Source organism: Psammomys obesus, unplaced genomic scaffold, assembly GCF_907164565.1.
Source record: "Psammomys obesus unplaced genomic scaffold, mPsaObe1.curated_primary_1811, whole genome shotgun sequence".
In the NCBI taxonomy this organism is placed as follows: domain Eukaryota; kingdom Metazoa; phylum Chordata; class Mammalia; order Rodentia; family Muridae; genus Psammomys; species Psammomys obesus.
The window spans coordinates 5,264,621-5,290,726 of record NW_026594462.1 but is presented as its reverse complement, the minus strand read 5'-3'; the positions used below and the strand labels follow the sequence as shown (position 1 = coordinate 5,290,726).

Below are 26,106 nucleotides of genomic sequence, written 5' to 3'. Positions count from 1 at the left end.
GGTCAAGAAAATGACACATTTCTGCCTTTCCTCATGTTCTATAAAGGCCTCAGTTTTTACAAGTCCAATGATAGGATCTTGCCACACAACATTTACTTCATGCTTTTGACCTTACAAAGGCACAGTCTCACTATTAAATTAGGTCTTGTTTAACATCTTTTTGATGCTGAGCCATACTATAGCTCATGAAGTAAAGAGTTATATCTGAAACCCATTAAAATTTACTTTCAATTATTCTACTTCAGTATTGTTTTCCAACTCAGAAAGAATAGCCCAGGAGGCTGTAAGATGGAATACAGGACTTCATTTCTTGATTCCAGTAGTCTTTCTGCTCAAATTCCTATCCCTGGGGTCCACTCAATAGCTGTGTGACACTAATCATTCTTTTTTTTTCTTTGTCTCAGTTCTTCTATCATCACATTGGTATAATAATGGCAGTTTTGTCAAAGAATTTGGGGGAAGTATTACATAAGACGATGATAAGCAAGTGGCTTGATGCCTGGCACAGACATCAAACTCCACATTGACTCCTGCTCATGCTTTTTGATTCTCCACATCTTTGATCATTTTTCTCCCCAAGATGGCTTTTGAAATCCTTGAACACCAGATTCAAACTCACCATGGATGGTTCTAATCTGGCCTTTCATATACACTATGCCAGGCCTGTGCCAGTTCTGTGGCTACTTCAGGTACCTTTTATGATCATTACTGTTATGCAGGCAAACTTCCATGTCCAGAAGGCTAGGGCTCTCTCTCCATGCGGATTACTTTCTGTTTATTTATTTTTGTATCATATCCTTCAATGAGACAAGTCCATTTACATTTGTGTGTTGTTTATCTATAGCTTTTAGGTATAATTTCTTATTTCAAGTTTTAGAAGTGAAGGCGATTAATACATTTAGTCAAATATTTAGACCAAGTCATGAGGATTTGGTCAGTAAGGATATTTGCATAACTCTCAGGTTTGCCTATTTGTTTCCCCCAAGATCTTCAAAGAGAATACACTGGAGTGAATTTTAATCCTTTCTCTGCAGATAGGATCGATTTTGCAAGGTCAGTGTGGTCTGACACGCCTCGACTGTCTTCATTTAGTATCAGCAATAAAAAAGACACCCGTTATTCCAGGTGCCTCCTGTCCCCTCTGGAAAGGAAGGCAATCAGCTTCTCCATCAAAATTTATTAACTTCTACTCCCACAGTGGCTATAGCACACTGGAAATTGTTTTTAACGACAGCAGTAAGGCATTGCCCAGGTTCCGGTGTCCCTTTTCGACCCAACCGAGAAAGAACAAGCCAATTTAAATAGTTTGCTTTGTAGATTCTACTTTGTCAGTTATTATTTTATGGGGATGCAAAAAGGGCCACTTACCATAAGCTGGGGTTTCATTCCCCAAACGGCAGCCCATGGCTGCTAGGCAACACTGATGTGGACAAGGGACTTGTTCCGCATATGAGCGCTCAGGCCCACCCATGGGTTGCTACCTGGGTGAATGCTAACGTTCGAAAAGCACCAGGATATTAATTACCTCCTGAGATTTAGAAAAATGAGGAATTAATTTTTTCCATGACAGCTGCTGAAATGTGATGATGGTACAGCTGTGCATATGTGCTTAGCTAGGTAATAGATGCAGGCACGTTCACATTTGTATAGCTACATATATGTACATCAAGTATGTATATTTATGGTGGCGTGTATGTGTGTGCCTATGTGTGCAGGAGCATGCATGCTTGCATGATCTCAAGGCTCTCTCAGGCTAGTCCTTGAGAACTAGGCAATATCCTTTCTTGAACATTTTAAGAGCATATTTTCCTTGATAAAATAAATATGTCTATTAATAGTTGTTTCCATTAGATTTCCCAGGCAGACAAAACACAGAACTTGTCTCTCAGCCAGTCAGATAAGCCGGGGTGAGAGGACATGTGAATGGCAGCACACCCTGCCTTCCCTGGAAGGGTCACATTCATCCCCAGGGAGGTGGTCTGGACATCAAGTTCTTTACCCATTTGGAAGAACGCTGTTGTGTGACAGGACAGCAACAGACTGTGCATCATGGAAATTCCTTGGTCTGCCCTTGTCAGCAAGGCAGCAGGTGGTTTAACTGAAAGCCATTTGTGTGCCGAGTACAGGAACAGGCTGTGAGATTCTCTGTTGTCACCAAGTTACTCCGGCCAGGTGCCCCCTGGCAGGGTGTGGAAACCTAAGTGCTTATGGTAGGGAGCCGCTGGATCTCACTGAGTTCTGTCGGTGCTAATGATAGGCTCACAGTCCCCGGGGTCACACGGAAAGGCCAGGAGGGTCTGGGGCTTATGGCTCCATCTGGGCTGTGCAACTTGTATTAAATAAGCAACCTTGACTTCTGTGCATTTCAAGACACTCTGATATTTCGTATGGGAGAAGAGCTACTGGAAATAAGCACCCCTTGGGGTAAATATACAGACGCCTAGGCCCCACAAGAATCCTTCTGCAGAAACTGCTAGAGAGGGGCTCGGGAGTCCGTGTGCTTAATAATGCCAAGGTTCCGATAAAGAGCGTGGTTAGCGCTCTTCCTGGGTAGCCGTTGGATCATGATCCACATCTCGTTCTTTTTCCCTTCATGCTTGTGGCTGTGACTAAAAAGATATCATGTTACTTCTCGGGGATTTTTTGAGGCTATAAAAACATTACATTTTAAAATATTGACCTATTTCTGGCCTGCCTCCTCATTAACCCTGCCTCTTAGAGTTAAGTTAGCCTTGTGGCTCCTTAGGTATCTTGGTAGATTCTAGCTGGGGACAAGCACACGTCTTAGATAGCTTTGTTTTGAGTAGATGCTATAGGCCTCGGAGCTATTTACCGAGGTTTTTCTTCCTTCTTTTGCTTGTTTGGATTCTGTGGTCTTGGTTTATAGGAACTATGACAGAAAATTGTGAGGACTGTAGTTGTCATCACACTTTCCCACCATCACTGTAATATTTCCTTTCTCTGATTTGCTGCTGGGAATAGATCCAGGATCCCATTTGTGCTTTAGCACATTGCAGCCCATGTCTCCTACCTTTGTGTGAGTTACATCAACACTGGGATAAAAGATGCAAGTGGGATTAAAATGTTGGTTATTTCATTGGTCATTGAGTGAGAAGGCTTTCTTTAATAGAAGACTAGCTTGTTGGTCTTAGTACAAGAAAATTAATAGGTAGCTGAGGTAGCAAAAGTGAAATGTGCACATAAGACCAGTAGGATAAAAATAATTCTGCAGAAGAATATAGATGCCACTAGCTTTGAACAAAGACTAGAGACTGCCTTTGCTCTATGTGAAAGCAGGGAGAAGGCATCTTCCTGAATAATTACAAAGCAGCACATCTTTCTGACAGCTACTTGAGAACTGACTAAAATCCAACTCCACGGCATTAGCTTAAATCACATCTGAAAATAGATTGAGAGAGCAGACAGGGACAGAGGTTAAGAAAGGCTTCTCGTCTGGGAGGAAGAGCCAAGACTGGATGGAGGGAAGCCCAAACTTTATGCAACATGGGTCACTCCCAGGAGAACTGAGACACCAGTCCAATTCCTTTGGCCTTTCTTGCAAGACGCTCCAGAGTTTCAGTTTTAGCATTAGAAGATGGCAGTCTCCTGAGATGTTGATCCAGCACTTTCCTGGACCCATCAGCTTTGCAGAACTCACATCTCGCTTAGCACATATAGCAATCCCAGCATCATTTCAGAGCTGGCTGATGAACTCTCTGAAGGTCAGGGTGTTTGGGGGCAGACCCTGTGTCTGTATGTGGGGCCCAGGTTGCAGCTCCTGTCAGTTGAAACAGGAAGACTTGTTCTAATCTACTCAAGCTGATTCGAAGTCTTCATTAAGCGCTTCCTCTGTGCCCAGATATTCACAACTTGTAAAGGAGGTTAAAGTGACAGGATTGCCTGTGCCTACCATGACCAGCTGTGGAACCCATTTGCACTTCTCCAGCTTTCTGGGTAGATACCAAGGCATGCGTTAACGCTTTTCTCTCATCTAGACATCTGTGGAAGATAAACAGAAACTGTGCACAGGCCTGTGTCCCACTCAGCACTCAGTAAATGCTAGCTAAAATAATTACTATTACTGTTGTTGGTGTTACTCAAAGAAGTTGTTATTTTGTTGAGATTGAAATGACTGATTCTACAAATCCGGACAAAAACAAGACTGAGAAAAATTGAGTATGGGTTTTGGATCCTGTAACCCTCCAGGTGTGTTCTGTAATCCTCCAAGTGTGTCCTGTTCTCCTTCAGGTGTCTCTTGTATAGGCTGGACCAGGTTGACTTCTGAGACAGCTAGGAGCATTTTTGTGTATGTGTTCACTCATGTTTCCGTAAAGTGAAATGCCTTCAGTACCCATCAGCCTGATGGGCTGTTGGCCTAACCACTCTGTAGAGGGACAGCACTGTGACCATCTAATTTTTAATGACTACCTTCCTCTTGCTGCTACTTCATTTTTTTTTTTTTACCAATATCCATAGAAACCCAACTTCAGACCCAACTCTCCAGGTCCAGGTCCTTTTGGAATAAGAGATAAATGAAGCATATGTTTTAATTGATGTGTTCCCCCTCAAGCCGATGTGTTAGTCAGGCGTGATGGTGCATGCCTTTAATCCCAGCACTCAGGAGGCAAAAGCAGGTGGCTTCTGTGAGTTTAAGGTCAGCCTAGCTTATATAGTGAGTTCCAGGACAGCAGGGCTGTGTAGATGGACCCTGTTTCAACCCCTACCCCTATAAAAGCCATATGTTAAAGGCTTGTCACTGATTTACTCCTACCAGATGTTTGCTGCTGCTGCTGCTTCTCTCTGTGTGTGTATGTGTGTGTGTCATGTGCATGTGTGTGTGAGAGAGTCGGAGAGAGACAGAGACAGAGACTCACAGGAGGTAGTAGGCCTTTAGAAAGTGGGGCCAGCTTGGCACGATGGGAGATGATGGATCTTTAGGAATGGCACTATTAGATGGCATCCAGGACATTGGGAACATGTACTTTGAGGGGGTAGAGTGGCCCTAGTTTCTTCTTATTTCGAGTTTTACTTCTGTGGCTATTTTTCTCTGCCATACATTTCCACCATAGTGTGCTTTGTCGCCCCCAAAACAAGACCAATCTATCATGTCTTGGAAGCTTAAGAACTATGAGCCTGACTCAAACATTTCTCTTTACAAGTTGATTGTCTTGAGTATGTATAGTAATGAAGAACTATAACACAGCATCAAAAGCTGGAGTCCTAGGGAAGGACATTCATTTACTTCACGAGGATTTACTGAGTATGCTGGGTGGATAAGCGAATACAGTGGGGAGTAAAAGCACCAGCCTAACCACACCCCGCCCTGACTCAGTGATGGAGAAGGCTGCCAAGGGTTAAGGTAAAAAACAGGCACGGGAGGAGTATACAGCGAGGGCTTTTAACCTAACCTGTAGGATAAGAATGGCTTCTCGAGCAAGTGTAGTTGCAGCTGGCATCAAAGGATGTCCAGGTTAACCCAGGGTGGCCCAGAGGAGGTGCCCTATTGAAGGCTCAGTGGGGAGTTACAGAGGGTAGGGCAGAGAGCAGGGCTGGTGGGGGCCCAGTGGTTGGGGGCTTTTTCAGGCTTGCCTTACTGGAGTCTCCCGAGAGTGGGACACCAAGGTGAGACAGTTTCCATCCTTCAGGCAGGGCCCATAGCCTGTAATATTCTTCCCATATTTTGGTTACCATTAAAAGTTAATTCTGGCAACCCCATAGCTCATTCCTGGGACCTCTTTGAAATAAAATTATACGTGGTGCCATTTCCCTTCCCTCTGAAATTCCTATTGCTGTATTTTTAGTACATTTGGGGGGGGGAGTAAAAAGCATCACTTACTTCTAGTTTTCCATACAACCTCTTCTGATGACTACCTTCTTTTAAAGAGTTTTTTTTTTTCAAAGGCTATGAAGCCTGAATTAACTTCTCTGTGAGAAAAGGTCTTTTGTGGTTTATAAATTTTAATGCAGGATACTAACTGCCAGGATATTCTTGGACCACAACCAGGGCTTTAAGCAGCCTTCTGCAGCAGCTGAAATGAGGCCAGCCTGACCTGCACCTGGACATAGGGTCCTTTCATCCTTCACGTTCAAAGTCAGGGGACCTCCTGGTTTCAACCTTAGGACACCAAGACTTTCCTTTTAAAATCCATTTCCTGGAAATAAGTCTTTGCTGTGCTGATGGATAATTTTTCACTTCATATTTTCTTAAGGTGCATAAATTCAACATTTTCCTCTTTCAAATAAGGGAAAAAACAAGGCATGGGAGTCCATGGTAAGGCTAATCTTTGTATGAAACAGCACAAACCATTGCTGTCCTGGATTTTTAAACTATTCATTAGCAACAGGGGATTCCTACACAGCCTTATTCATTCACTATTCCTCTTCAGACCCTGAACTTTTTGATTAAAAGTGCCGGGTAAGAGAAGGGTGCCTGAAAATTACTCTTATGTGAACGCCTGAGCAGTTAACCGCACAGGGACCTGCTCTGCTCCCATGCCTATTTGGACACCCTTAATCAATGTGGCAATGAAGAAAAACTGGGTTTCTGAGACGTAGTGCCTGCCTTGTGCTTTAGACATCTCCAGCATCAGCAAATTCTTTCAGAACAGAACCACTCTAAGCCAGCCAAGTGCAGTTTTACAAAATTTAAAAAGGCATTCCCTCTGGATCTGTAGATTGACAAGGACATCCTTCTACGTGCACTGGAGACTCACATCTTGGCCAGCTAACATTCTCGACTTGGGCTTAGCCAAGGGAGCACAAGCCAGCCTACGGCAAATTTGACTCTCCAAAGAGCAGCTGTGTTCAGTGTGTGACCCATGCACTATGGGTGGGCCTTCTCTAGAGACATCCCCAGCGCTTTGCCCTTAGCCAGCTGCCCATTGATTGCTGCTGAGCTGCTGACATTGTTCAGTCGGTAGGATGGATAGTGGGGGTCAGGTAAGGCAGTGCTGTAAGGAGAAAACCCAGCATTTAGAGATCAACAGCTGTGTTTCTGGGTGGAGGTCTGACCATCTCATGAGCTCAGTGGTTCTGCTGGAGGAAAAAAACAAAAAACAAAAAACAGTAAAGTGACCCTTGTGGTTATGTAAATTAAAAAAAAATCACAGAAGGCCTTGCCTCTAAGATATATCCTAACAGTATTCTTTGTGTTTGTCAAAAACTCCCCTGCCGATGATCTCAGTGTGTAAATGCTAAACGAGGCTCCTTTTCAGGATCCTCCTAGAGAGAAATAAAATGTGACCTTTACCTCCTCCAAAATGAGGGTCAGGCTTATAAAAGCACATTTGAAGAGCAGAGTTTTATGTGAGCACAGATAGTGGACATTAGCATAAAGTGAGGACATCCTGGGAACCATCACACTGCAAAAAGGAACAGCAGCCAGCAGAGATTTCATTATCATACTGGGCACTGGGATTGCAAAGTGAGGAAGCAGTAATGCAAGGTGAAAGGGCCCAAACCCCGCTCTTGCTGGGCACAGTTAATGTTCTCTGTTTCTTTCTGGTGGTTCTCAGGGTTGGACCTGAATGCATTTAGTCCAAGCAAGACTGAGGTCTCACGAAGTGTACCCATTGGGAGCAGAGTTGACAAGTGCTTTGAAAAACCAAGGGAAATCACATGTGAAGTTGTGTGATTTCCACATCAGGGAGAAGCCTGCCAGGTCCCAAGAAAATTTTGGTTGCTGTGGCAACCAGAACAGCCGTCCCTCCTGTGGATTCCTAGCTGGTTCTCAGCTTCAGCGATCTTTGGTGTGCTCATGCCCACGAAACCAGAAGAGCAAGCAGGAAGAGAGAGGTCTCAGACAGGAAAGAGTGCAGAGCCTCCATGCAGATGGCCTGAAACAGGACCTTGATGAAGGCGAGCATGGGAAGGCAGATGGGCTTAGGCCATAGGGAACTGATTAAAGGACTTTCAAAGGCCAGGCATTACCAATGTGTTTTGTTTTGTTTTGAAGCTCTTTCTTTGGATAATAAATAAAGGATAAGTTAAATAAAAGATGTAAAGTGGGCCCTCCAGAGGGGTTGATTTTGCAGAAAATAGCTGCTGCATCCACTGTGAATAATATTCAAAGCAAAGTGTACTGCAGCGGGATTTGTTGCCGCTTAAAAGTTGCCCCTCCCCCAGTCCAATGATAGGGGAAGTCCTCCTCCCCTTCCATCTGACCCTAGTCTATCAGGTCTCATCAGGACTGGCTTCATTGTCTTCTTCTGTGGCCTGGTAAGGCTGATTCCCCCTCAGGTGAAGATGATCAAAGAGCCAGCCCATGAGTTCATGCCAGAGACAGTCCCTGTTCCTATTACTGGGGAATCCTCTTGGACACTTTGCTGCCATGGGCAGTGGTTCTAGGTTATCTCCATGCATGGTCCTTGTTTGGAGTATCAGTCTCACAAAAGACTCCTGTGCCCAGAATTTTTGGTTCTGTTGCTCTCCTTGTGGAGCTCCTGTCCTCTCCAGGTCTTCACACAGTACTTTTAACCATATTCATTTCCCTTCCCTAGCTCCTCCCGGGTTGTCTTCCACCTCTCTAACCCACCAGGCTTCAGATTCTCTCTCTATCTCTCTCTCTGAAATGTGGCATCCTTCACCAAGTAGGGTATTATCCTCGCACACAGGTCATACTAATCTTCTCTATACCATTCCAGTTTAGTTATTTGTGCTGCTGAAGAGAGCACAGGTTTTTCTTTCCTAGGAAAGAATGCTCTGCCTAGGAGCCAGCTTCCCTCTCTTCAGAGGGTATGGGACGCTGTCTAGGGTCTCCTGTTGCTCAGTTGGCATCCACCCTCCTGCTCACCATTATTTCTACTTTTCTCAGTGACCATTTAATTCTAAACATTTCTGAGGCTCTCCAGAGTCCTGTGCTTTTTCTCAACGGCAGAATTTTAAAGCGGTGGAAATTTCCTGTGCTTGAAGGGGCAGTGGCTCGGTTCTGTTTTGGAGGGCAGCAGCCTTTGAGTTCTACTTAGCGGAGCTTGTTCTTTAGTCCCAGGTGCCTGCTGGGTTCCGCCCTCCCCACCTCTGCACCCGCCGCTGTATGCACAGAGGCCTTCAAAAGGACCACCCTTTCAGATCACACTCTGAGATGTCCCCAATTTAAGTGCATTAGCTACCACAAAATGGGTCTTTCCTGCTGCGAGGTAATAAAACCACGTGGAGGTATTTACTTGGTAATTTATTGAGCCAGAGTTGTCTTCAGTTAATTGTAGACAGATCTGACGATTAGGGAGCCACATTGGTTTGCGGTTCCTTTGGGCCATTCCAGCTTTTATTTCCGTGCTTCCTAATCTTTGGTAAGAACTCAACAACTCTGGGCATGGCCTCTGTCTCCTCTGCATTTGAGCAATTTTCTCTAGGGTGGAAAGGAGAGCATGCCAGAGTTGGAATCTACTTAAGCAAATACCTAACACTGAAGATCTGGTTTCATGCTAACTGCTTGCCTGCCTTCTAAAAACTCTTCAAACCATTTCTTGGGAGAAATGGATATGGCTTTGTGTGCCCAGATCCCCTTCTCTCGTCACACCTACTCCATCTTCTCTGCTTTTTATTACATCTGTCTAACCAGAAACATTGTGCTTGTAGAAATTCTGTCAGCAGAGAGTCTCAATACTGTATTTGGACTTTTCATATTCAGTGCATATTTCATAGACACATCCAATGTGTAGACAGCCTTCTTACAATTATTCTAATGCTCCTGTCTATGTGAGATATTTGGCAGTATGTGCATCTGATAAAGCAATAAATAAACCGAGAGAGAGAGAGAGATGGTGTCCTGGTATCTGCTTCTTGGGAGACGCCCTCAAATCAATGTTTTAAAGATAAGAGACTAGGAATGTTCACTTCAGTATATAAAAACAGAGATACTTTCTTCCAAATACTAATAAGATAATTCTATCCCAGAATAAGCTTATGAAGTAAGACATTTGTGGCTAGATATCTACCTGCCAGGCATATCATAAAAGGCCAAGTCCTCAATAAACACATGGAGCTTCTGAAATACAGAATTATTTGAAATATCAAATTCAGATAAACTTTGAATTCTGATGACATGCTCTTACAAAACATAGTTATTTTAAAACGCTCTGTCCCTCAAGACTGAACTTAAAAGAGAAATTTAACTTCTTACCTACATCTTACTTTCAATAGAGTATCAGTATGCTTGAGTTTTGTTTTTCTTATGTTATTAGAATGCGAGGCTCTCCACATCCCATGTTCTTATTACCAGTAATGCTTTTGATAATTTTCTCCTCATTTGGAACCTGCTTAGAACATTAGACTAGGTAGGCCTCCACTGTTAATGTCATCATTATAGAATAGGTTGCTCAAGATAGCCCATAAATGAGGAGCTCTGGAGTAGGTTCAAGCGCCTTGGCTTTTTATCAACAGATTAAAAAGAAAATAAGGAAGAAATTCAACAGAAGAATTTCTTGGTGTTAGCCAGTTGTCTCTATAACAGTGTTTGAGACCATCAGCTTGCAGGAAGAAAGGGTTGCCTGGGGTTTGAGTTTTGAGATTTTAGGCCAGGATTGAGCTGAGTTTTTAGATCCCTGGTGGAGTGTCAGCACGTCATGGCACGAGTGTACAGCAAACCAAACCACTCACCCAATGAGGGGTTGAGAGTCCCACAATCCCCTTCTAGAACATACCGCCAGAGTCTTCCCACCAGGCCCTCCCTCTTACAGGCTCTTCTGCCTCCCAGAGGTGCCACACTGGAAACCAAGCCTTTAACACTTCCCATCCCAGCTATAGAACACATTCTTTTCTAGACAAATTTCCCTTGGCTTTCATTTACCCTTCATAGATCGTATCTTAAGCATGGACTGACAAAGGATTTATAACTACCTTTCAATATGAATTGGGTCTTGATTTCTCCTTAATGGGATCAAAATCAGAGGTGCCATTTTTATAGCTCCTCCTTTTATAGGACCCTCTAGAATTCCTGTCCCTGTCCAGGTCAAGCCCCTATGGCCCCTTAGATTAGGGATGACTAAGCATTTACTAGAATGTCCTGTATGTAGATAGTTCATCTGGGGTAGATGCTGGACAAAGAGAAATGTCACTGTTGGTTACAAGAAGAGAACAATGTCAACTTTAAAGTGCTCTGTTTATAGAGCCAGTGCGAAAGGTGGCAGCAACTGATCGTAGGTTAGACTTCCATGAATGTTAGCAACCTAATGAAGGGCACCTGTCTAGCCAGAAACGACTGGAGCAAAATGATGCATAGCCTGGCCATTTCCCAATAAGCTCTCAATGAATGTCAAAAGGCCAAATCATGGAGTTTCTGAGAATCTCTGACTGGACTTGAATGAAGAAGAAATACAGAAAGACAAATACAGACCTAGCACTGCCAGTAAGGGTGGGAGAACCTTGTGGTGAGTCAGAGCAGAGGAGGTCACCTAGCTATTTTGACAAACCTTTGCATATTCTGTATTTCCTAATATTTGATTGTTGGATTTATTGAGCAGATGTTTCAAGTTAGAACTGTAAGGCGAACTTTCCCCCATGCTCTGAGAGGATGGGAGATAGAAGAAATAATGTTTCAAACCTTAATTAACTGCTTTAACAAGCTATTTTTTTTTTTTTAATTAAGGAAGGGGTCTGGAGAGATGGTTTGGTGCTTAAGAGCCTTTGCTGTTCTTGGAAGAAAACTCAGGGTCAGTTCCCAGAACCCACATAGTGACCCAGAAACATTTGCAACTTCAGTCCCAGAGGGTCCAATGCTCTTCTATCCTCCTTGGGCACCAAATGTGCAAGCAGTATACATATATACATGCAGATGAGACACTCATATATAAATGTATATACATATATAAATCTAAATAAAATGAAGTTAAAGAAGTACACATAAGAAGCTTCCATTTTCTTGAAGAAATGCTAATTATTGAGATGATGTAGCAGAGACTGTCATGATCAAATTAGGACAATCCACTTATAACTGTAGTATCAAGTGCTTCCGATTGTTATGATATAGTACGTATTTTGATATCTTTATTATATGTTTGTGTGATCTGAAGACTCATAAAGTTCTACAAAGTTTTTGTGAGAACAGCAATCCATCCTCCTCTTCCCACTCTGTCCTCACCAGAGGTGAACACTGTCATTTAATTGACTGATGCTTTTGGTACTTGCCTCTGAATGTCCAGACAGTATATTTGTATCTTTTGCTTTTCATATTTAAGTGTTAAAATGACTGCACACACACACACACACACACACACACACACACACACACTCACCTTTTTATGTTGTCTTTCTTGGTCACATCCTCCCAACATGGTATTATTACAATTTTTTTGTTAAATAAGTAAGAATTAAGTGCTTCTAGGAAATCCTACTCATGGCTGATGTGAAACATTATCATAACTTTAACTCCTTGCTTAACTGCCCGCCGTCCCCCAGGGTAATTGGTTGCCTTGATCTAATTTTTTTTTTTGGGGGGGGGAATTACTAAAGAATATCATTAGTTCAAAACTGAACTATACAGTAATTATCTAAATCATTTCAAAACACGTTCAGGTGTATTAGATAGTCTTACAAACTTTAGGTCTTGGAGGAAATTCTTCAGATAAGTTCTGCTCGGTCCTGACTTTATCCCGTGACACCTAAAGCACAAGTGTGTGATAGTGTGTGTGATAATAAGCTGTTTACTGTGCTGTATAGCCTCTGTGGTTGTCCTTCTCTTCTTCCTCCTCCTCCTCTTATTCCTCTGTCATCATTGTTAGGGACCTGGAACAACTTCACAGAGACCCTGCTCATTTACAGCTGGAGATAATGGGTTTGGTTAAAGTTTATTTTTGTCTTATTTGACAAGAAGAGAATTCAGTTTTGAAAGAGCCTTGCAGGTATGGGTCAGTGGTAGGATGCGTTGCCTAATATGTGAAAGGCCTTGGATACCATCCCCAGCATTGAAAACAAAATTAATGGACACGCTTACAAACTGCTTGCTAAAACAGTTAAGAGAAAACACTAGTGGTTATAAACGGGATAAGACGTGAGTAGAAAAACCAACTGGTTCTTCCAATAACGAATGCTGCCTGATGATGTGAACCTGATGTTCAACACTCCTGACCCACAGTTTGATAATTTTTCTGATAGACTTCCCGTCTGTTTAAGCTTGGAATTGTTTGGTCTTATGAAAACAGTGGCAAGACAAATCATGAAAGGTCAGGTGTCGGTTATAATTAACAAACTAGCAAGAGCAGGCAAGCAGCTCAAGGTAGAAGATGCTGCGTGTTCTTGCTGCCACTTAATACTGACTCATTAGCACCGTCCATTCAGCGGTTGGACAGAGTGTTATTGTGTATTGTACTGCTTTTAAACTGACAGTTTTCCTAGGGCACTGTCACCCTCTTTTGATTCCTTTTGGACTGTTAAGGAACATGGAGGCAAACTATGTCTCTGTGTTCTAGGTCACAGTGTTGATGTTCGTTTTTCCCACGCACTCCCCGTGGGTCTTCCTTCCTGTCTTCCTTTCCACTTCCCTTCTCTTCCTGCTTTCACCTCTGTCCCAGATAAACATCCAGTGTGCTTATTGTGCGTGTGAAGCTGGCGGGAGTGTTTTCTCCATGCATGGGTGGATGTAACTCAAGAATGTAGCCTGAGAGTTAGCTGCACATCCTGCCCTTTGAAGAGGCTTTTTTCTGAAGAATGCTGGCTTTTCCTGGGAAGCCAGGAGACCTTTGCGCAAAGCCAGCTCCTATTTTCATTCGGTCTACCACAGCAGTGAGAGGGTGTCAGAAGGCTGAAAGAACACCCTAGTGTGAGTCTAGAGACTGGCCTTAAAAAAGTCATCCAGAGACTACATGGCTTTTCACCTTATCAAAAGTTAAGATGACCAATCATCATCCTCTCCCCAGTGTCCCCACTGCTTCTTAACGTAAGAAGAAAAACATTCAAAGACACCCTCATAATGGCATCGGCGCTTCTGTTATTTTGTGTTGAAGTAGTTAAAACATGACAAATGGCTGTTTTTATTCGTTAGTCCTTCAAGTGAATGTGAGTTTTACTAAGAGCAAAGGAATAACCCAGCATCACACATTCAGTGTATCAGCTGGTGATTATAAGCATCTTCTAGCAGAGCCTTAACTATGGCAGGTTAAAAATGTAAAAATTTAAGCACCGTGATAGAGAATTCCAGGGGTGCTAGTTAGAGAATGTCCACATCTTTGTTTCCCCATGGGTCCAAAGTAGCTGCCAGGCTCTTGTTGCCACACTGCTCTTCCTGAAGCCTGGGAAAGGATAGGTGATGGACGAGCAGGCAGTCCTCTGTGGAAAAATATTATTCTTTTATGCTTATTTTATTGCCCCATCCAACTGCAATGGAATGTGAAAGATGTAGCTTCACAGATATCTGTGTGGACGGAAGATGGGAGAGGATCGTGGACAGATTCCTAGCAGCCCTTGACTTCTCTGATGGAGGCAATACTAGGATGCAGAGAGCCTTGTGTGCATAGCAGAGTCTTGGTTATGTGGGTTGGAGACAGCAAGACTCCTCACGTCTACCACACTCTATGGCTCTGGGAGACATCTTGGGGTATCAGGTTTAAGGTACTTCTCAGGGCAGGCAGCCGAAGGTAGCAGCAGAGAACACGAAATGTGAAGTCAGAAAATGAGGGTCTGAGTCCCAGGTAACCTGCTCGTCTTCTTAGCCGCTTCCTCCCCACCCCACCCAGGAGGAGAAAAATACAGAGTGAGAGTTCCTTATCTGAAAAACTTGGGGCTGGAAGTATCTCGTATATTGAAATATTTTCATTTACTAGTGTCATATCGTAAAGATGGGACTGAAGTCTAGTGAAATCCATGTATGCTATATCAGGCAGCTTGCACGCGTGTGTAGACTGTCACGTTATCCAGTAGTTTTAGACTGTCATAGGAGGTTAAGTGAGGCACTTTTGCTCATTGTGGTCTATGGCATTCCAGAAATGACAAGTTTTGGATCACTTTGGATTTCCGATGCAGGCTTATAACAAGGTCTGCCTATAAGGCCTTTTTTGGGGGGGGCAGGGGATGGCATTGACTTACTACAGAGTCTCTAACACATCTGTCTTCAATCAATAAGACCTCCAAGTTGAAAAGCCCAAGACTGTAGTCCGACTTCCAGCTTAGGGTGGTGGTGGGGGACATATGACCTACAAGGTCCTCACTTCTGAATCCCACTTAGTACTGGGGTGGGGGTGGTGCAAGGTCACAGGCCCTCTCTCAGCCACAAACACCCACAGCAGGTGTCAATTAGATTTCAGAGGTGTGAGGCAGTCTGTGCCCTGGAGGTCTGCTTGCGGATTGGCCCTGTAGTTCAGGGTTTTCACTCTTTATGCTAGCTCGTTTACAGATGTTTGATCAGGTGCGAACTTCTACCAAGAAGACTGTAAAAAAGAAATTTAACACGTGAGCCTGAATACGCCTTACGAGGGGTCAGACTTTGCAGGAATTACTGCTGGACTTTTAAAATATGGACAAAGTTGCTTTCTTTTTCATTTCCTTGGACTGCTCTTGGAAGGAAGGTTCAGGAGTTCACAGTGGCCTCCATGGCTGCTGTCATGGCGCTGCCTTTGCTCCCATCTTCCTCATCTTGCAGTCGCCCGATGGTCTTGACCGTCGGTCTGATGCTTCTTTGAGTTCCAGTCCTCAGGAGTTGAGAACCCGGTAGAGGAGCTCCCTTCTTTTAACGTGGGACACCGGTCTCCTCCCATTAGTGACATCAGACAACTGTAGAGAGCTTATCATGTGCTGACCCAGTCCTGAGTGCTTCCTGTGTGGTCAGTCACCCGCTACGTAATCATGAAAACCACCAGGCAAAGAAAGTTGAGGCGAAGAAAGACTTAATAGCTTGCCTAAGATCGTGTGGCTAAGAAATAATCAGGCCAGGATTTGAACCTGGGTTATTAATCAGTTTTAATAAATAATAAAGTGTCGGTTCCCCCCCCCCCCCCAAAAAAAAAGGTCTTGCTCTGTAGCCCAGGCTGCCCTAGAACTCATGATAATCCTGCTACCTCAGCTCTGGTTACAGGTGTGACTTACCATGCCCACCTATTTTCAGCATCTTTCAGGACACAGTTCAGGCTTTAAACGTATTCATATGGTTGCACCCATTGCTTTCAGCCCTCTCCAGACCCCCACTGACTTTAGCATCCCCAGAACTCCTGATCTTCACAGACTAGAAAGAACACTATTAAACACCCAACACCTTCCTAGCCCTTGGCAAGCCTTGCTGTGTTCTCCATCTTACAACTATATCTATTCCAAGTTCTCCCTTAAGTGGATTCACATACCATTTATCCTTTTTTGGTTGGTAGATTTCACAGAGAATAATGCTCTCCAGTTTGTCTGTGCAGAACTAGAATGTCCCTCCTTTCTAATGCTGCTGATTATTACTCTGTAATCACTTACTCATTCTTCCATGTCTAGGTGGCTGGGTTCCACCCTTGGGCTGTTGTGAGTAGTTCTGCTGTGGACACTGGGGTGTGCCTAGCCCCATTTGATGGCCAGTTTTATGTCAACTCTACTCAAGCTAGAGTAGTTTTTGGAAGAGGGAACCTGAATTGAGAAAATGCCGCCCCCTCCCTCCCCAGAATGGCTTCTGGGAATGCCTGTGGTGCACATTTTGACTGATGATTGATGGGGGTAGGACAACTTACTGTAGAAAGTACCACCCCTGGACTAGTGGTCCTGGGGGCTGTAAAAAGGCAGGCCGAGCAAGCCATAAAGAGAAGGCCAGTGAGCATCATTCCTCTGTGGTTTCTCTTTTAGTGTCTGCCTCCAGATTCCTGCCCTAACTTCCTTTGATGATCTGGAAATATAAGCAAAATAAACCCTTTCCTTCCTAATTTGCTTTTGGCCGTGGCATTTTATCACAGCAATAGAACTCTTAGACGTCTTGTTCTTCGTTCTCGTGTGTATAGACCCAGAAGTCCAATTGCGGCTCATATGGAGTCCACCTATCTTATCAGGAGACAGCGCCATTTTACATTCCTGTCAACACTGCACAAAAAGGTCCAGTTTTTCTACTTCTTTAGTGATGTCCCAAATTTGGCGATAGCCACTGTTGTAGAATGCACCTCATCTTGGTTAGGTATGCATTATTTTTCACACAAGGAAACAGTCGTCCCTCACCCTAACTTTGTATAGGGGTGGACACGACTTATGCTTTGCAAAGGAAAAACTCAAAAGCCCCATCCCCTATCAAACGGCAACTCAGGACACATTTGACAGCCTCTGCTTAGGGCTAAAAGTGGGATGTGACCTTTAACAGGTACTGGCCGTGCCACCATCCCTTGCTGTTCCTTAGTGACCTCCCAGGATAGTCGGGCTCGGAAATCCTGTCCTGACCTGGGTGGGGAATGTGCTGCCTAACATAGCACTAGGGGCAGCTTTCTGTGGCTGTTATGTAAAAGGGACAGTGTTTTTCCATGTGTAAGGGTCAAGCATGGACACTCCTCCAATTTCAGCAGAGGCGACAAAGACCAATACCGAGATCCACACATGGAGAACCTTCTATTTCAGCAGTAGAGAGAGTGTCAGTGTGCTGCTATTTTTGCGTAGACCTTGAAATTGGCTGGTCTAGGGAAGACTAAATTGAGTTAACGTCTCATTATCTTCCCTTTTCTACAAACACTTTCACGTATGTCACTGTACATTACTCTCACAGTTTTGTGGAATATATGCAACAGACGGAGGCAGATGTTGTCTAGGCCTTCCTCAAGAGCACACGGTTTCGGTCCTTGGCTGTTTGGCTCCATTGCCTTTGGGCCTGTGGCAAGGCAGAACATCGCGGTGGGAAGTGTGTAGTAGAGAAGCTCGTTCACCTAACTTAGGAGGCCAGGAAGTAAAGAGAGAAAGGAGGCTGAGCTCCCAATATCTCCTTCATGAGCACAACCACAATGACCTAACTTCTTCCCATTAGGCCTTACGTCCTAAAGGTTTCACCATCTTCCAATGCCATTACCTGGAGTCCAGACTTCTTACACACAGGTCTTTGAATAATGTTCATTCAGACCACAACATCTGGCGTTCAGCTCCAAGTCACTCTTGGCTATGTCTGGCTTCTACATGGGTGCTGAAGGTCTGAACTCAAGTCCTTGTGTTCACATGGCAGGCAGTTTATGGACTGAGATAGCTCTGCAGCCCTGACCTTGGATTCTTAGGTAGGGGAAATGTCATCACATTTCAGCTCTGCCATGCTCCAAACTCCATACTTGCACAAAGAAGTCACAAATAAAAGAGGACTTATGTTAGCTCATAGTGTTCTTTCTTGGGGGGGAGAGGGTGTCATATTCTATGGTCACAACTCCATTGCTTGGGGGACTGGGTGGGTGGGGCCAACATATCATGGCAAGGAGGCTGTAGTGGAATGAACTTCATCTTATTCAATCTGGAAATAGAGACAGAAGAGAAGGCTGATATCCCACAATCCCTTTGAGGATATATTCCCAGTGACCTAAGACCTACCACTAAGCCTTGGCTCTTAAAGTTCCACTACCTCCCAACAGCACCAAGTCGAAAAGCAAAACCTAATACATGTCTAGTGAAGAACATTCCATATCCAAAAAAAAAAAGTATAAGATGTTGATGTAAGATAACATTTTCTTTTTTATACATATATAGTTCGAAATCCTTGGGTTTGGGGATATGACTCAGTAGGTAAGAGCTCTTTCTGGGCAAGTGTGAGCACCTGGGCTCAAATTCTCAGCACTCATATAAAATGCTCTATGTGGCTGCATGTGAGTATTGTTCAAGGCGGAGAAAGAAACATTGCTGGGGCTGCTGGCCACTAGTTTAGCTCCGAGTTCATTGAAAGGCTCTGTCTCAAAAGAATAAGGTAGAAAGAACAGGACAGGAAACATCCCCTTAGCTCCATGTACATATAGGTGTGTGTACCCGCATGTATCTCTCTCTTTCTTTCTCTCTCTCACACACAGACACATACTTTACAGTATAACCAAATGTTAAGATTTAGTAAACATTGTCTTAAAGAAATTAAGATGCATTTTAAGATGGTTGGTGTAGAGATGAAGGCTGGATGAATTTACCAGGAAGAGTGAGAATAAATGTGCTCAGTGTTCATAGATGCCAAGAAGGCTAGTCGGGGAGAGGACTGCCAGAGTGTTATGATGACCAGGGTAGAGAGAGACATCAAAAAAGGCAAGTGATGGGCATTGCAAGCAGGAGGCAGGCCACAGCAGCTGTGGTGAACTGGTCCAAGAATCTTTCAAAAGAATGGCCTCAGCTTTAACAGCTGCACAGCTTTTAAGGGGAGGTAAACATTCTAGGTTGTCTTTTAAGAGGTTCCATGTCAGAGTTGCTCATTTAGAAAGAAACTCCATGATTTCAAGGATACAAACCATATAGGATAATGTCTATATTTCAGAAGATGAACTCAGCTCTTTCTATAATATCAAGATTCTACATGGAAGTACCCACTTCCTCCATGGGAGCCAGAACTTGTGGTGATGAGGTGGAGTGCAAAGTGACAAGCTAAGAGATGAAGTGGGCTAGGACACAGAGTCCTGACTAACCCAGCGGAGCAGCAGTCAGTACCCATGGGCTGACAGAATCTTAAGCACTGGGTGATTATCAGGGTGGCTGTCCGATTAGATATAGAGGGCTTGTGTCAAAGTAAATATACAATCTTTTTGGTGTTGGATAATTCCTTCTGTTTTGTTAATGGGTGAGTCACTTCCTCCTCCTCACACAGTCAAGATGACAAAGAATATTTCACTGTGGGGCAAACCTGCAATGTTAAACTCTGCTACGCAAAGATCAGTTCTTGTGTACTCTGAAAAAAAAACTCACAAAACCATTGCAAAAGAGTGAAACCCCATGCAACTCTCAAAGGCCAAGTTTTTAAAAGCAGGGTTTTCATTAAGAAATATTGCTCATGAGCGCACATAAATTTTCTTCATTACATGTGTGTATGAGTGTATGTGTGAAAAGACAACTCTTAGCAGAGTTCCACCATGGGTTTGGGGGATTGAACTCATGAACTCAGGCTCATATGGCAAGTCATTTTACCCCCTGAGCCAACTGTCTGGTCCACCCATGTTTTTAATATTTCTATGTATAAATATGTTTGTTATTGACAGATTTTCCAGTTTTTTAATTTTTGAGCTAGTGTTCCTTGATTATTTTTGTGAATTAGGCAGGAAAACTTTCTTTAACATTGCTTATCATTCAAATGAAACATGCTTTAGTTCAGGTTATTGCTATCAACATTCTTATTTCTAAGTGCCAATAAATTAGATTTTTTTTTAAGAAGGGAAAGGTTATATGTGCTCTATGAAAGTAAATTTGGTTAAATCAATACTGATGGAAACAGTATTTAAATGGAATGCAATTTCATTAAAATAAATACCCATTTTATATAATAAACCAACCTTGGTTATTTAATCATTTGAGAAAAACACAGATTTTAGGATTTTGGGTAAAAGTTGGTTTGTTTGTTTTTTGTTTTTTTTTTTGACAGCTGAAATCCTAATTTTTATAATGTTGATTTTTGTACGAGTATAGTCCTCATTTGTTTTTCTTTTCCTTTAAACTCTAAAGAGAAACTGAATTTGACTATGATATTTATTCATCATGATATTGTTAGTAGAGAAAAAATTTCAGATGATACAGACAGTAGGATTAACAAAATGTTCTTATCATGTTTATAGCACCTACCTGGAGCCTGAGCTTGTTCGTTTTCACATAACATTACTAGTCCATTAGACAGGAGAACTTCATGCCATGACCATTAGTTCTGTGGGGGTGATTAGAAAAAAAATGAACAGCAGCAAAGCCATGTCACCAAAAGCACTTCCCATGTTCAGCTTTGATGAATGTTGCCACGGTGCGTGGGATATTTGGGCACCTCTGTTCCACCAATAAATGAGATCGGTTTGGGAAGTACGACAGTATAGAACTGAATCAAATCAAAACGAAAACTTTCATTAGTGATTGTTAAACGACAAGTTGAACTGATCTCATTAACGTGTGCATTGAGACCACCAGCTCAACTTTAATACACAAAAATAATGAGATACAATGGAAAGGGTTGCTTGTATGTTTTGAAGCAGTTTCTCGTTTCGCAATGTCGATTTCCTTTCTGCCCCCTGATGAATTATGTCAGGCTGTGAGCGTAAGGTGTGCAAGGCTTCAGTCCTGGAGACAAGCACACGTACGCGGCCCCGTGTTGTCTTATGCGGCGATTGCTCACGCTGGGTGCTTGAGGTGGCTGTGTCTGTGCGCTTCTGTAGGGCAGTGTTCACAAAGAAGAAAAAGTTCATTAAGCGGTTGGGAAGGCGCAGCTGCGTGTAGTAAACGCAGATGGAGCGTGGTTTTATAGGAGGCGCCTAACTGGAAACAGACTTGACTTCTGTTCTTGGGGATGCCCAGAGCTGAACTTTCCATCTGTGACTGTGGTGTGCACAGAGGCCAGCTGTCACCTCATTGTAAGCATGTATTTACTGCTGCCCTCGGTGTAGTGGGAGAGGAGCAAATCTGCATTCGTTTGCTTTCTTCGAGCACGTGCCCTGCACACGTCTTTTTCTATTCCTCTGGAGAGTTGCTCCGTTTGGAGATTTCCACTGCTAAGGCAGGAAGGTAGGCCTCATCGTTTTCAAGCACTGCGCAGGCTAAGGCTGAGTCCAAGGCTTCTCTTTAGATGCCAAAGGCATTGCCACATTGGATCTCAGGCACCCTCTCCAAGCCCATGTGTTAGGAGCTTGGTCCCCAAAGCGGCACAGTAGGGAGATGAGGTGACCGTTGAGAGGTGGGACCCCGTTGGAAGGCTTTAGGTCATTGGGAGTACAGCACTGATAGGCATTATGGGATACTGGTCCTTCCTTTTACTCTATCTTTCCTCTATCTTTTTATCCTGAAATATAAAATTTTGTCTATGATGTATCACCAGAAAACCCAGAGCAGTGGGCCCAACTTACCCTCGACTGAAGCTTCCAAAACTATAAACACAAATATTCATTTTTTCTTTGTAAGCTGATTATCTCAGGTATTGGTTACAGTAATGTAAAGCCTCCTAACAAAGTCATTGATCTAGCTTTCTTAGTCTTGCCTGATATCATACCTATTATAAAAGCTCTCTACTGAGAAATACACGACACACACAAAGCACATTTTGTTGAGTCTAGACATGTGCAACGCTCTTGATGCGATCACCTTGAGCTAGGTCCTAAACTTACCCCCAAATTTCCTTGTGTTTCTTTGCATGTTATCTTCATTCAAATGAGAACAGTCACTTTAGATTAAGTAACAACGTACTTCTCCACAGAGGAATCTAACCAGAACAGAAATTAAGGCATATATGCCTACTAACACCCAACTCAGAATGTCTACTTCTGAACAGAAAACCTAGGATTTATAACAAATGGAATATTGAGTTTGTGTACTCTGGTCACCTCGAGAGATCTGGACACTTGGGAAACTTTGTTGGTTAAGTCTGTCTGGTTGACATCCCTGATGCCATGAGAGCCTGACCCCAAGGAAGCTTCTGAGAAGCATCTATGAACTGCAAATGCTAAGAAAAGAAGTACAGACTGTTCAGCTACAGAGATGTTCTGAATTAAGAGCCTCACTACTGGGAAGTCCTTCACAAGAAAGAATGGATTCTAGGAGTGAAGATCTTTGGCAAAGGGCCTGAGGGGTGTCAGAAGCTTCAGGGTGTGCTCACTGATTGTGTCAGGCTTTTGTCTGTGATTTTTATAAAGCTGAAGAGACAGCACAATAACACATATAATATATTAATATATAATAGAGCTAGCTACATTAAAAATATTGTAAAGTGTTCTCCCCCCACCCAAGGCAGGTCTTACTGTATTGTCTAGGCTAGGCTAGTTCTGAACCGTTGGGCAAAAGTGACTCTACCTCAGCCTCATAGATCGCTGGGACAATAAATGGGCATACAGCTGCCATGACTGGCTATGAGGAACTTTAACAGTAAAATGTACAGACATTTATCTTAGACCTGATTCACCTGGAGGCTAGGGGATGTAAATAGAAGTTTCATCCACTATTTCAAAGGAAACAGCTGATGTTTGCTCTTGCCTTATGGGACAATTATTCCATAATTATAATAAAGTGAACAGTGGCAGTGACATTAGCTAACTCAAGCCTCTTCTCATTTCTCATCAAAAGCATTCATGATCTGTCTGTCTGTGCTAATGTGCTAGTGCATGTTGAATAAGTTACAGTCAGTGTAGAAATGTGAATAACAAATCTTAGCCCTGCACATTAAGCAAACGAACATTTGCAATACGTTCTGATTTTCATTAGAAATAAGACATTTGTTGAGAAGGTGGTCAAATGGTAAATTACTGTACAAAACCACACTAGGAATAGAGTTCCAGATGTTAGTGGTGACACAAACATTTGTAGTCCTAAAGAGGTCTAAGAAGACCATGGGTTTCCATAGAGGTACAGATTGGCAATTTTCCCTACATGAAAGTACTTTTGGGCACTAGAGGATTCTGGGATCTGCATATAAGGGTCTAGGGCTGAAGGAGAATAGTAAAGTATATTATATTGCAGGCCTCAAGGAACATTTTATATAGGTGTTCAATGCACTCGGTCACTGCCTGGAATTCATCTCCCCCACTTACTAATGCATGAAGCAGCTGGACACTAAGTCAGATGTTAGAGATCCTGAGATGCCTAGGCAAGGCCAAACATGCAAACAAATACTCCCAACCCAGTCTGATGTTACACGTGTATGAGATTCATGGCCAACCAAGGTAGATAATGAGGATGTGGGAGAAGCATTCTTGAGAATGAATCTACAAAGGAACGCTTTGCCAAGGTAGGTCTTGAATAATGCATGGCAACTCCACACGCTTTTTTCAAAGTTTTTTGTTTTGTTTTGTTTTGTTTTGTTTTGTTTTATACCACTTGCATCAGAATCACTTGCAAACTCATGAGAGATGTTCTTGGGCTCTAAGCCAGATTAAGAATCTCAGAAGGAAGGAGATTTATAAGGTTTAGGACCGATGTGCCAAGCTCTAAGATCGACAAATGCATTGTCACCGTTCATCACACTCTTGATTCTTCAAAGCCCACTTTCCACTTGCCCACTGCAGTGAACTTACAGGAATAGTATAGAGATAGTAAGAATCACTTGCTTTTTCTTGAAAGCCACATGGACAGCAGCCTATTGTCATGGAAAGATTTTTTTCAAATTCTATTGGTCTTTCCTGGTCAGTACTGTTTACTTATGGGGATTTGCCAGAACTTGCCTGTCAGAGCACACCACATTACAGCGTGGTTCTGGAGTCCCCAGATGTGCCTGACATTTACCCTCTGGATAGTAATCGTATGAAGGTCTTAGCAGAAAGAGAGAGAGGGCTTCTGGAAGTCTCAGGATGTCCCCTATTTAGCAACTACTATGGATTTATTTTGATGTTGAAGAACAGGTAAGGTACCAGGACACTAGCTGAATGTCCACGACAAGATAAAAAGCTATTAGCATATTCATCACTATATCACCAACTTACCACTTTTTTGTGTATGTGGAGGGGATGCTACAAATCTGTTCTTTTCATAGTTTTGCAATATGCAATACAGAGTTAGCTCTAGTCACCATCCAAGAAAACAGTTCATTAAAACCTACTCCTCTGGCAGAATTGAAACATTAAACCTTTGATAGTTGTCTTCCTGAAGGAATTGGCTGAAATAAAATTACTTTTTATCCCTTTATGCTAATTATCACCTTTATAAAGAAAAACTAAATTTAAACATTTGTCTTCACCATAACAGTATTCTTTTCACTGAGGGAGCCAATCCAGACACAGACTCACTTTCTACATAAAAGGGTTCCTGCACTTGTAGTTTCAACCAACTGAATATTTTGGGAAAAGTCATCAGTTTTGAACATGACAGAAGTCATTATTTCCTAAGTGGTGGAGTATAGCAACCATTTACACAGCATAGCATAGCACTCAGCATCATTGGGAAGCTATAGACAGTTGGAAGCATGTGGAATACGTGCATTTTCCATGTATGAAAGGTTTTTGATCAAAACTACCATTCCACTCAACTGAATATTGCATTCTGTTTCTCACAAATACATCTGTCCTTTATCATTCACATAATCCCCAGCTGATAGAATCTTCCAACTGTAGACTGAGATAGCATAAGACCTGTTGACATCCTTCAATTTTATAACCCAAAGACATAGAAAAAAAAGATTATTATTCATTTAATATCCCGAATTTTACTTTATTTCAGAACAATAGATTCCTAGAGAAATGCTTAAATTTTGTAAATTGAAACTCAGCATTGGAATGGGTAGTAATTTCATGATGATTTAATCTATAAACCAGTGATCCTCAACCTTTCTAATGATGCAACACTTTAACACAGTTCCTCATGGTATGGTATGGTGACCTCCAGCTATAAAACCATGTAGGGACTACACCATTTTATGCAAGAAACTTGAGCACACGTGGATTTTAATGTCAGCAGAGATCCGGGAACCAACCTTCTTCAGATGCCCTGATAACTGTATTCCCAGTTCTCTGGAACTCACTCGTGCATGGTTGCGCCATCCTTCATGTCGCTTTTCTCAGAGAGCCAAATCTGACCGATCTGCAGATCCCAGAAATTAGTAGAAAGTTCTAGGCGTGATATATCCACCATACATTGTTTTCCTATCTCCTTCTGGGAGTCCAGGTCATTGCCAAGGTCTGGATACTCTGAAAACCTTACTGATGTTATTCCCAATGTTGGTTTCTCACAAGTGGCTGCCTTTGAAGCAGCTCAGTGTTGTTGTCCACTTTCCCCTTCCCACTGTCTCTGCTATGAGCTCATGTAGGTAAGAGATTAGCTGGTGAGAACCTGTAAGGATAAAGGCAGCATTAAAAAATTTTCATAAGGTCATCACAAACATTTGTGTAATTTTTCACATCAGTCCATTATATGGATTTTCTATTTCCACGTTCTCAAATTTTAACGTGCACAGAAATTATCTGAGGACTGGTTGAAATGCAGATTCTAGGTAGTAGGGGAGGGGGCTAGATTCTGCTTGCTTTGTTTCTTTGTCCCCTACCCTCTTTCTTTCTTTCTTTCTTTCTTTCTTTCTTTCTTTCTTTCTTTCTTTCTTTCTTTCTTTCTTTCTTTCTTTCTTTCTTT

General features: G+C 42.8%; 1 protein-coding gene and 1 non-coding gene across 2 annotated transcripts in view; one reads left to right on the top strand and one right to left on the bottom strand.

The window, feature by feature from the left end:
• The window catches only part of Mylk4 (myosin light chain kinase family member 4), a 71,025-nt gene that overhangs the window by 17,726 nt on the left and 27,193 nt on the right, over positions 1 to 26,106 (top strand). The gene's annotated exons all lie outside the window — the stretch shown is intronic.
• Positions 8,566 to 8,672, bottom strand: LOC129685589 (U6 spliceosomal RNA). Its single transcript, XR_008721513.1, has one exon. It is a non-coding gene; the product is annotated as a U6 spliceosomal RNA (small nuclear RNA).